We start from the raw sequence: 12,306 nt of genomic DNA on the forward strand, positions 1-12,306 counted from the left end.
TCGTCGCTATTTTCATAAAGTCTTATATGTAGAATCGTGGGGACCGTTGCAGTTGATACATTTTGGCTGATTGTTCTTACAATTTGTCATTCCAGTGGGGTGGGAGCTTTTACAAGAATTGCATTCAAGTAATGTTTCATTGCATGTGTTTTTTGTGTGTCCTAGTTCTAAACATTCTTGGCATTGGATAGATTTTGGCTTGTAGGGCTTGTGGGGTTTCCTTTGTTCAAAAAGGAATATCTGATCCAGGTTATTATTTTATTCTCTTAGTGTGAATAAGAAAGACTTGCTTAACTTTTGGCCATTGGCATCTGGTTTACCCAATTGGGTTACATCAGCTACTGGGATTGGGTTACATCAGCTACTGGGATTGGGTTAAGAGTTCTGTCAGAGAGCCCTTCTTTTAGATCCTGAATAGGAATTTCTGGAGGGATGTTGTACACTACTATTTTAGTTGGGTTTTGGTTTGGGGTCCAGAGAACAGATTTTATTAGTATGTTAAGAAGAGATTTTTAATTCCGTAATATATCTGCTGATTTAGAATCTTTGAGGGCTATTAGCAGAGATCCATCACGGTTAATGTTTAATGAGAACATTGATTTTAATACTTTAAAGATTGCAACCCTCAATAGAGTTATCTTTTTTATCTCAAAGGGGGGTCTGGAGTGATTTTTAAGTATATTCCAAGGTTTTGTGAGGGGAAGGTTGGATCATGGAGAGGGGTATTATTTTTGATTGGGGAGATTTTTTCCCTTTTTTTGGAGCTTCTTGATTGGACCTCTTGAAATTCAGTTTCATTATCATCCTGTATAGTGATATACGCACCCCACTTCCACTATTGTATTATTCAATGACCTCATTTAAGCTTTGAGAAAGTTGACTTGACCAGCCAAGAGGTTGAACGTTTTCGGTAGTACTTGGGGTAGGGTCCAGATGGACTTTTTTTTGGGGGGGGGGGGGTTCTATGCATTGCCTATTGGAATAAGCTTTAATACGATCAAAAAGAAAAAAATTTATATTATAATACCAGACTGTCTGTGCTCTTTCAAAGGGAGGACTTCACCATCCACAAAAAAAAAAACACCACAGTGTGGTCCAGAAGATGGTTTGGTGTACGATTGATTCGGTTGATTGCTGATAAATCAAGGTAAATATCACAAGAATTTTCTTTATAAATTTCTTAAAGCGTTGCTGTTGTTGATGTAACAATTCGAACTGAATTGATGTTATGACTAGTCATAACAGCAATAATATCAATGTACTGCCACTGACATCTTAATTTAAAGAGAGATTTTAAGTATTTTTTTTTACAATGGACACCAACTTTGTATTTAATATGGACACTTAGACCTCCCTCTCAAAAATAAATAAATGATACTGGCATTTGAAAGTGGAGAGGGCAGTCAATCAATAATAATAAAAATTGTCATTTTAACTTTTAGACTCAAGAGATTTGTATTTTGAAAGTAAATACTTAACTCTAGCTTCGCCAATGTTTCTCAAACAGGTGGACAGACTTTCAATAGAGAGACATAGAGGATTTGACATGAAAGAGATAATTTACTAAAAGATTTTTGATGAACATTCATTTTCATTTTATAACGAAATCAGCAGCGGTAATCAGAAGGAAAAGAATTCCTGCATAATTCAATTTCTGTTACCAATCCATCTCTTTGGAGGCTTTTCTTTAATACATAACCAACACAAATCTAAAAATGTAAATGAAAATATATTTCTTTTATATAAATCAATCAACATTTTTTTTCTTCTTTTTTTTTGGGGGGGGGCTACCCCACTCTGACAGATTCCTTTTAAACTGGTACTTAAGTTTTTTTAGATAACACAATCATTGTGGGTAGGAGCTTTCACAGAAACACATAACCTAGCATACATATTTTTAAACTTCAATACACCACAACTGAACAATCAAAACTTCAGGTAGTAATGGCTTCAAATGGTTTCTTCTGTTGCTTGATTTCTGTTATGTTACTTCTTTATTTCCTGCTTTGCCTATACCATGTTTTGCGTACGTAATGCTTGAGCTATGCATATACGTTGCTTTATTTTATAGTTAGCCTGAGTCAATAAACCTTATCAATACAAACATAGCATGGTGTCAGAAGTGGGATCCATAAATCACCATGGAGGTCCAGCAACCAACCATAAACTGGGATGCTGGCTCCCTTGCTGAAGAATGGAGTCGCTTCAAACAGCATGTCCAGCTTATGTTCATTGGACTTCTTGCAGAAAAAACTGAGAATTCCATGTGTGCTTATCTTCTGATCAGGACTGGGGAAAATGGCAGAGAAATATACAATACCTTTGAGCTTAAGGATGGCAAAACTCACAAAACAGAACCTCTCCTAGAACACTTCCGGAAATGCACCAATCCAAACAAAAATAATGTTTTTGCAAGGTTCCTCTTCCAAAAATGGGACCAGTTGGAAGGTAAAAGTGTCCAAAAGTACATTACAGACATAAAGACGTTAGCTAAACCATGCAAGTATAAGGAACAGGATGATATGATCCAGGATAGAATTGTCTGTGGAATCAAAAACCAGGCAGTCAAGGAGAAACTACTGGCTGAAGGTGACTCGTTGACACTAGAAAATGCTGTTGCAACATGCATAACCCACGAGATGACCCAGGCTCAGTTAAAATCATTTAGTGGAAGCAATTCCTTACCACTTAAGCAGGAAATAGATGCAGTTACACACAGCTCACCTCGAAAACTTTCAACTTTTGCTACTTTTGTGGTGCAGCATACTCACCAAAACATGTTTGCCCAGCAATAGGTAAAATGTGCTCACAGTGTAAGAAGCCAAATCATTATGCTAAAGTCTGTTGAAGTAAGACTGTGAGTGCAATAGATGATGAAAACGAGCAAACAGGAGCAACTCCAGAAGAAGATGACAGTATTTCTGTATGTCATCAATCAGGAGAATGGCAAAGACGAAGTCATCGTTACTCTCATAGTAAACAATCAGCTTCCAGTTGGCTTAAAACTGGATACAGGGGCCCAAGCTAAAATCATTCCAAAATCAGTCTTTGATCAACTCAACCCAAAACCCAAACTCTAGTCAACTAACCAAAGACTCACTAGCTACTGTGGCGCCATGATAACAGTTCTTGGAACCTGTGACCTAAAAAAGTAGCCACAAAACCAGCTCTGCTGTGACGCATAAATTCTATATTGTTGACTCACCATCTGCTCCGATCATAGGCAACCAATCTAGCATCAGTTTGAACTTAATTAATCTGATCCTCAACGTGAACTCAGGTGAACCCCAGACATGTGTACATGATCAGTACATAAAAGTCTTTGATGAAATCAGTCGACTGGAAGGCAAGTGCAATATTCATCTGAAGGATGGGTCAGTACCTACTGCCTACCCTGCTAGAAGAGTACCTGAAGCATTAAAGGATAAACTCTTACACAAGCTAATACAGATGGAGAAGAATGGAATAATCGAAAAAATAACTGAACCAACTGAGTGGGTTAACCCAATGGTCATGGTGGAAAAAAAGTTGCAAGTGTGCAGTTGTGCATAGATACTATGGACTTGAATGAATGCATTAAGCACCCATACTACCCCATACCTACCCTGGAGGATGCAACCTCAAAACTTCATGGTGCAACCATGTTTAGCAAATTGGATGCACAGTTTGTGTACTGGTCACTTGTACTTTCCCAAAGCGCATCTTACACGATGACATTCCGCACCATATATGGCAGGTTTTGGAGGATTCCTTTTGGCATCATATCAGCCCAGGATGAGTTCCAGAGACAAAGGGAGGAAATATTGTAAGGGCTAGAAGGCTTTGCCATTATAATTGATGATATTCTGGTATTTGGTAGAACCATGGAAGAGCATGATGAGAGGCTGAAAGCTCTCCTGGAGCTAGCCCTGCAAAAGAGGTGAGATTTAACAGAGACAAGGGCCAGTTTGGGTGTTAGCAATGTTTGCTACTTTGGACCCATCACTCAAGCAGAAGGCATAAAGCCAGATCTGGAAAAACGGAAAGGCATTCATCAAATGCCCATTCCCCAAACACACAAAGAGCTCCTCACTCTCTTATGGATGCTGAACTAACCTGGCAAAAGACACGCCAAATCTGTCGATCCAAAACAAGGTCCCCCGCAACATCATCAAACAAGACACATTCTCTTGGAGCCCAGAGTAGAATGCAATCTTGACAGATCTTAAGCGCCCCATTGTCTCAAATACATTATTTTTCAACTACACAAGTACAGATGTAGAATTGAAAGTTGATACCTTGGGCCACAGTTTGGGAGCCCATCTCTGCTTTGATGGAGAAGTGGTAGCATATGCACCTTGGGCACTGAAAAAGATAGAACAAAAATACTCACAACTCAAACAGAAGTTGTATGCGGTTGTCTACGGCTGCAAATATTTTCACCACTATTTGTATGGAAGACGTGTTACAGTCAGAACATATCATCAACCACTGGAGACCATAGTTTCCAAGCCAGTCCATAAAGCCCCTCCTCAAGTCCAGACTAATGCTGCAGCTTCAGCCTTATAGTCTCAACTTGCAGTTTTGACCTCGATCAGAAATTCCTGTGGCTGATGGTCTATCCAGGCTGCAGTTACCCAACATAGATGACAAACTACAGAAGGAACTTGATGTTTATGTGCACCAAATCGGCAAACATTTACCTGTGAGTGATAGCAAATTAGCAGCAATCAAGGATGAAACCAACAAAGACCCCTAACTGAAGCATTCCTCGGGGCTATAGAAAATGGATGGCCAAGCTGCAGGAAAAGGTGCCAGTCAAATATTGTCATGTTCTGGAGCATTCAACATGAACACTCAACAGCAAATGGCATCATCTTCAAAGGAGAGAGACTTGTGATGCCCCAAGCTTTACAACCTGAAATCCTGACGTTACTACATGCTGGCCATCTTGGTGTGGATACAACCAAGCAATGGGCATGCAGGCTTGTCTACTGCCCAAGTCTGAATCGAGACATTAAGCAGTATGTCTGGAAGTGCAGAACTTTTGCCAAAAAACTGCATTCAAACCAAAAAGAGCCCTTGATCAACCCTTCTGTCCCATCTCTGCCATAGCAAAAGGTTGCATCTGACCTCTTCAAGTAGAATGGAACTGATTTTTTGATCACTGTAGATCATCACAGTCAATTTTTTGAAGTTGATAAACTGAATACCTTCCTCAAAGCCAGTGATTACCTAACTGAAAACCCATTTTGCTCAATATGGAATACCAGTGGTATTCATATCTGATAATGGCAGACAGGACACCTCAACAGAATTCCAGGGATTTGCAAAGGCTTAAGGATTCAGGCACCTCACATCCAGTCCAATCTATCCGTAATCCAACAGACTAATCAACAAAATCAGTACTGACAGCCAAGAACCTGATGACCAAGACATCCGAAAATGGTGACAACCCCTACCTGGGAATTTTAGAGTACAGGAATACTCCTGTAGATGGCCTAGCTGCACCAGCTCAACTCCTGATGATCTGCCAGCTACAATCAATCCTACCACGCACAACCAACCATCTACGAAAGAAAGTAGTCCCAGAAAAGGAATTTCTGAACTCCCATGCAGAGAGGCAGCAGCAGCAGAAGTCTTACTATGACAGATCAGCTAAACCCTTGTCTCCACATGCAGTAGGGGATTCAGTACATATTCAACCATCCCCGCAAAGCATCTGGAGTCCAGCAACCATCATTGCCTGTTCAGAGCTGCTGCAATCATATATTGTGGAAACAGAGGATGGGTTGGTGATAAGAAGGAAGAGGAAGCACCTATCCGACCTTCCACAATGCTGTCCTGAAGATCAACAAAGCAGGGCTGTATCAGTCTTACCAAACCAGCAATTGCCCAATATACTCACTGTCAGAGTTGCATATCCCCAGCAGAGTCACAGAACAAATTTTTTAGCCCACCCTCACCTTTCACACCATTGCTACCAGCTGCATCCCACGTGGAGGTAATATCCACTGGAGGTTCCGGGATACCAGATAGGCACATGGTGGTGAGGCCTAGTACCAGCTTAAGTACCACCACTATCAGTTTACATCAAACAATCCAAACCAGGGTCTGAAAGAGCTGTCATCCCACCTGAAAGGCTCAACCTGTAAATAGAGACAGTATGGGAAGAAGAAGAAGCGAGTAGTTAGTGAATATGTAAGAAGCAAGCCTAGCGCCTTCTTACATGCACCTTTCTGAAGGTATATATTAGTTTAGCTCATTGTGGATGAGTAGGAGTAAGTGTTGATTGTTGATGCAAGAGGAAGTGCAGGCAGCTTAAATGACAAAAGAAGAAAGATATAACATTCTGCTATGCTTGTGCTTGATTACCTGCTGTGCCTATACCATGCTTTGCTTACCTAATGTGTGTGCTAAGCTTCTATGGTACTTTATTTTATATGAAGCCAGGGTCAATAAACCTTATTAACACAAACATTGCAGTAGGGATTCTTCTGTTGCTTGAATTCCATTATGTTACTTCTTTGCCAATGAGAAAACAGTGAAATACACATGAGGAATATTTAGTTTTGGGTATGTATTTCACCATTGGGAGGGAGAGGGGGGTATGGGGTAAAACATGTGAAGCACTTTCAGGAATGATATTAGTAATTTAGAAATTTTTTGTTGTTGTGGTTTTCACAATTTGATGGTGTTTTCTTCTGGAGGATTGATTTTACACGAAGTTTCTGAAAAAAAGCAAATACTATGAATCAATATAACTAGATTTGCTGCTAGCAATGTTTGTCAAAATCAGGATTGCAAAACTTGCTTGCTTGCCTTGGAATGAAGTTAATTAAGGAGAAGGAAACAAAAGAATAAATCCAGGGTTGTAGGTGTATCCTGAGAAATTATTTCCAAGCTATTATTCTTAGTTCTTGGGCTAGGGAATTCTATAAATCATGTGTTGATAGCAACATGAAGTCTGACAAAAAGGCTAAATCATTGGATGCTGCTAAACAATCCTGTTTCAACAAATAATATTACAGCTTTTAAAGCAGCTTTGGTTAAAACCTCTTTACAAAAGGCAAACTAGAATATTTATGATCTTAGAGTGGTACTCTTTACTTAGTACCCCTTGATGGGACTGCTAAGAGTATCTTTCTCCCTAATCATGATGTATCTGTTTGTTTTTTTTATGTTTAGCTTATGAAATTTATTCTTTATGGTTCCAATCAAGATTCAGATTTTCAATTCCTGTTTACTTTATCTACTGTTTCTTTAATTAATTGTATTTTTTTTACTTTTCTAAGTAGTGTTATTGTTCTTTGTCATGAGACAGGTCTATGGGAATGTACCACTGCCAGGTCTATGGGAATGTAGCCAAAAAGGGCTTTGTTTGTCAGAATAAAATAGACCTATGGGCAATGCTGTTCCAAGGGGAGGTAGGCAACTGGGTCAGCTGCCCTGAATGCTGGGACTGGGGAGGGTGTCCTCTTTGATTTGGCCTTATTTGTATATACTTAAATTGGGAGGGAGTTGTTGTAATTAATTTTGCCAACACACCACCAACCCTAGGAACAACTCTGCCTATGGGAATGTTAACATTTATGGTTTTGTTACTGTATTTTTCAATCATTTTCTGAATCAAAAATTATGTTTACTTTACTTTTTGTTTACTACAAGAAATAAAACCATTAGATTTTTAATCTATGCTACTTTCCAAAGAAGTCATTTTGAACATTTGCACTCCTAATAAAATTTGATCGTTGTTTATTCTGTTGATGAATTTGTTATAAAACCAATAATTCTGTGTAGACTCAAGATATCCATTTTAACCAGAGTGATCATACTTAAAATTTGGGTAAAAAAAATATCTTAAAAGTGTCAATAATGCAAATAATAATAAAAAAATACTATAATCTAATTGACTCAAAGATGCTATATATTATAAACAAAAATGTATTTTTTTTTAGTTTGATTGCCTTTATGCCTATATTGTATGGCTATATATGCTATTGCACCATTAGGACAGTGACAACAAAATTATCAAAAATTAAATCATTCCTTTTTGCTTGCCTCCTTCAAGAGAGCATCTGAGAAGAAGATGATCTCTTTTCCCAGGGTGCTCTCTTTTATAAGGGAATTCTATAGGCTGACTACCTGATTGGAGAATTTGTTTTGTAACCTGGTAATAGTGTGCTTTTAGTAGAGTAACTTGGCAACTTCATACTTTTATCATACCTCATCTGAGCAGAAAACCTATTTTCTTGGGTTTCACTTTTGTAGTTGGTGGATGAATATAGACTTTTCCACAAAATTTATCTACAAAGAAAGGAAGATACAGCTTGAAGATCTCCATATTTTTTCCAAATGTAGAAATTACTTCTGAAGTAAATTCCATTTTAAGCCCCAAAAGATAAGTTTCGTTTTTAGATAGTGATGTAAAGTTAAAGGGTTGGTTAAAAGCTAATAAGGTAAGATACCTAATAGTGAGCCAGCTAATCCTCTCTTTACTAGCTAAATCATAGCTTAATCATCACACCAAGAAAGTGGATTATTCCACCATTAGAGGTGTCAAAATCTTCTTTTAAGTATGTGATTAGCTTGAATATTGTATCAACACAGGAGCCTAATCTTGGCTGCATATTTAAATCTAGAAACATATCTTTGAAAATATAGTCTAGTCTTTGACACAGGATCTTACAATTAGAACAACATACCCTAATGACAGACACAGTTGACATAGGATGCACTTAATCTAAGACAAGTGCTGTGAAACACAATAATTGGTATAGTATTAATATAAACTAGAGTGTAGAGCTAACTTTTGTCTTGATTGAAATTTTGAAAGACCAGATGTTTTCCAAGATAATAGTCAGCCAATCCCAACTGGTCTATGCCTAATCATCAGCATTTTATGGGTATAATTCTAGTTAATTGACTTATTGCTATCTTGGAAAGGGTTTTGGTTAGGAAATTGAAACTATCAGGGATGGGTCTACAGGCTAAAGTATGTCCTGGGAAGGTATTTTTAAAGTACCCTCCTCTACTCCTTCTCTCTCTTTGACAAAACTACATTTTACCTTAATTTTTACTTACTAGTTGCTTTTTCTCTGCCTTTAGTTCTGAAAATACATTTCCTATTATTTGAGTAGAATTTTGAGCCATATCAATGTTTTTTCAAAATTTAGGAAATGTATTTGCATATCTTTAAAACCTCATAAAATGGAATTCAGCAAATTTATGAAGCTGAAAACAATTTTGTTGTACTTCAAATAAGCAGAATATCTATTTGGCAAGGTTTCACTTTTATAACACACATATTTTTGAAGGTCATCAAAGGTCAGGGCTCTCTAGAAGGAGGAGTGGATGTAGGTACTTCAAAATACCTTCCCAGGACATACTTTACCCTGTAGACCCATCCCTAAAAGTTTCAATTTCCTAACCTAAACTCTTTCTGAGATAGCAAGAAGTCAATTAATTAGAATTTTACCAATTTGAATTTGCAATAGGCCTAGAGGCAATTATTATATTTGCAAAGAGTAAAATAAAAGGCATCAAGTGGTATGTTCACTTTATTGGTTAGCCAATAATATGGATAGTCATATAGCCTAGCCTATTTACCTGGAAATTTTGACAAACAACATTTTATCTTAATTTTCAGTTATCAGTTTCTTTTTCTCTGGCTTTAGTTCTGAAAATACAATTCCCACTAATTGAGTAGAATTTTATGCCACATTAATGTTTTTAGGAAAATTTAAGAAATGCATTTGCATTAAACCTTGTAATAGTTTAATGTAATCATTGTAATAAATTATTCTTGTAATAATTAAAACCTTGTAAATTCAGCAAAATTGTACAATTAGCCTTTGTTGACGTTGACATTGACTACAATTAGCCTTTGTACAATTAAGTAGAAAACAATTATATTGTACATCATTTAAGCAGAAGATCTATTTTGCAAGGTTTTTTTTTATAAGACACAGATTTGTAAATGCATCAACAGTCAGGACCTTCTAGAGGGAGAAGGAGTGGAGGTAGCCTAGGCACTTCAAAATACCTTCCCAGGACATACTTTACCCTGTAGACCCATCCCTAATAGTTTCATTTTCCTAATCTAACCCCTCTCTAAGATAGCCAAAGTTTGAAGTTTACTATAGACTCTAACCTCTTCTGGTAGACAACTCCAAAGTCCTTCAAATCTTTCTTGCTGAATTCTTTTCTTCCATTTTGAAAAACAGGATGAAAACGTTTAGGGGAAATAAGGTTGCCGCCAGGGAAAAAAAAAATTGCTAGAGACTTTGAAATAAAAATAACTAGATCAATATGTAAATCCCTAGATAATTGACTAGAGATCTCTATAATTATAATTTTCTTTATCATTGAAACTAATCGATTTTTTGTATCTTCACCATATTCTATACATAAGCACCTACAGGAATGGGGTAGAATTACCCCCAGATGTGGAAAAATATCTTTAGATGAATGTTTTTTTTTCTCAAGCAAAAATTGCCCTTGAAATTTTGAAACACCTTTTTGCATATTTTAAACAAAAATCTTGCTTCCTCCCTGTATTGTCCCTAACCGGTACCCTTGGCTAATACCCTGCTCACTGAAAATTGGTTATTTGTGATCTAATAGAAGATTGTCCTTTTTGGCCAATCGTCCGGGGCTACACAGAAAGCAGGTCCTCCTTGTCTGAGTTCGGAGGATGTCATAAATAAAGATTTAAAGGAAATGGGAACTTCCTGGGAGGGTGTAAAGAGGGAGGCTTTAAATAGATTAGGTTGGAGGAGGAGCTTGCGTAGCTGCGTTGGCCTCAGGCGGCTTGGTGCTGCAGTGAGTTATTAGTAGTAGTAGTAGTAGTAATTGAAATACTTGTTTTGCTTCTTTTTTTCCCTTATAGACCCAAAACAGCAGTTTTAATCCCAAAAATTACCGATACTATTTTTTTATTTGCTTTATTTGAGCTAGTGTAATTATTGAGACACCAGCAACAAGTTTTGGAAGTAGCACTTTTATATTTTCATGAATAAAATGTGCCTCACTCTTCACAAATTTCGATAAGGCGTTGCTTCTTTAAAAAAAAGAGGTACTTGTTACTTATACGGAACACACCTAAGATGTAAAGTTATGTTAATCCTAGGGATATGAGCCAAATATGATGAAAATATAACACTTTAGTTTATAAACTAATATTCTTTCCGATGTATATTTGAACATTAAGGAGTGTGGAGGTAATTTATTCTAATCTAAAATTACCATATCCCCCAAATGTGCTAATATATAGCCCAAGTTAAACAAGGCCAATGCATTTCGTCACCTGTTTTTTGTCTTTCTGACAATGAAACTGGTTTTCATAGATTGAATATTATTCTTTTTATGCTTAGCAAATTATCCTTAGCAAACTTTCATCCCCAGACCTATCCTAAGGGGCTGCATGTGTAATGTTAAATATAAGGGTATAGTTTTAAAACCTTACAACTAAGCTCTACAAAAACGGCTATCTCACGATTTTGATCGAACAATTTTTTTAAGGAAAAAGAGACGTGGGAGGAAGAGCTTGTAGCCATCCAAAAAAATGAAAGGGATACCAGAAATTTTATTTTTCATTGAAATGAGCCCTCTTCCCAAGTTCTAGGACCGTTGGTTCGATACAATTACCCCTAGAAAAAACAAAAAAATTATTATGCCTCCGTGATTCTTTTTTTGGCAAATAATACAACATTCAAAACTTTTGTAGATAGGGGCTTGAAACCTGTACAGTAAGGTCCTATTATACGCCGAATCTAATGATTGTATTTTAATTAGAATTCTTTTACTATTAGTGGGTACTTCCTCCCTCTTTCAAAATCAGGCAAATTTTCGCAATTTCTTAGCCTTTTATGGATTAGAGTAAGTGTAAGAAGTCTTATATATTTGGAATCAGCCTAATAAGTCGATGACATATCGATTGATATTAAAATTCCGTTTCTAGTTTTGTTTACTATTGAGCCTTGTACCTCCACTTTTATAGTTTATTAACACAAACTGTTTGATATATTAGCACATGAATCCAAAAACTTAAGGAATAACACGTTATCTGCGCTTATTAGGTGTTTTCAATTACAAATAAGAGAATTTGGAGAGTTATTGGAGTTTCGATTAGATATCCAGGTTGCAGCGGTAGCTAACAACCTAACAAGAGACAATCACGTCCCAAAGTAAAAACAAAATAGCCCATAACTCCTAAGACTAGAGCCAGATAAAAAAAAAAAGAATTACACAATTAGGATCACCTTGTACAATACCCCAACAAATCAAACTAACTGTTCCTTGGCTTGAATAGCAGAAAAAACATAT

At 36.9% G+C, this 12,306-nt stretch overlaps 1 protein-coding gene across 1 annotated transcript in view; it reads right to left on the bottom strand.

The window, feature by feature from the left end:
• The window catches only part of LOC136042736 (uncharacterized), a 50,121-nt gene extending 39,908 nt beyond the window's left edge, over nucleotides 1-10,213 (bottom strand). The window contains exon 1 of the mRNA XM_065727701.1: nucleotides 10,133-10,213. The gene's annotated coding sequence lies outside the window, so the exon portion shown is untranslated. The remainder of the gene's footprint in view (nucleotides 1-10,132) is intronic.
• Nucleotides 10,214-12,306: the final 2,093 nt, after the last annotated feature.

This window comes from Artemia franciscana, unplaced genomic scaffold, assembly GCF_032884065.1.
Source record: "Artemia franciscana unplaced genomic scaffold, ASM3288406v1 Scaffold_188, whole genome shotgun sequence".
NCBI lineage: Eukaryota > Metazoa > Arthropoda > Branchiopoda > Anostraca > Artemiidae > Artemia > Artemia franciscana.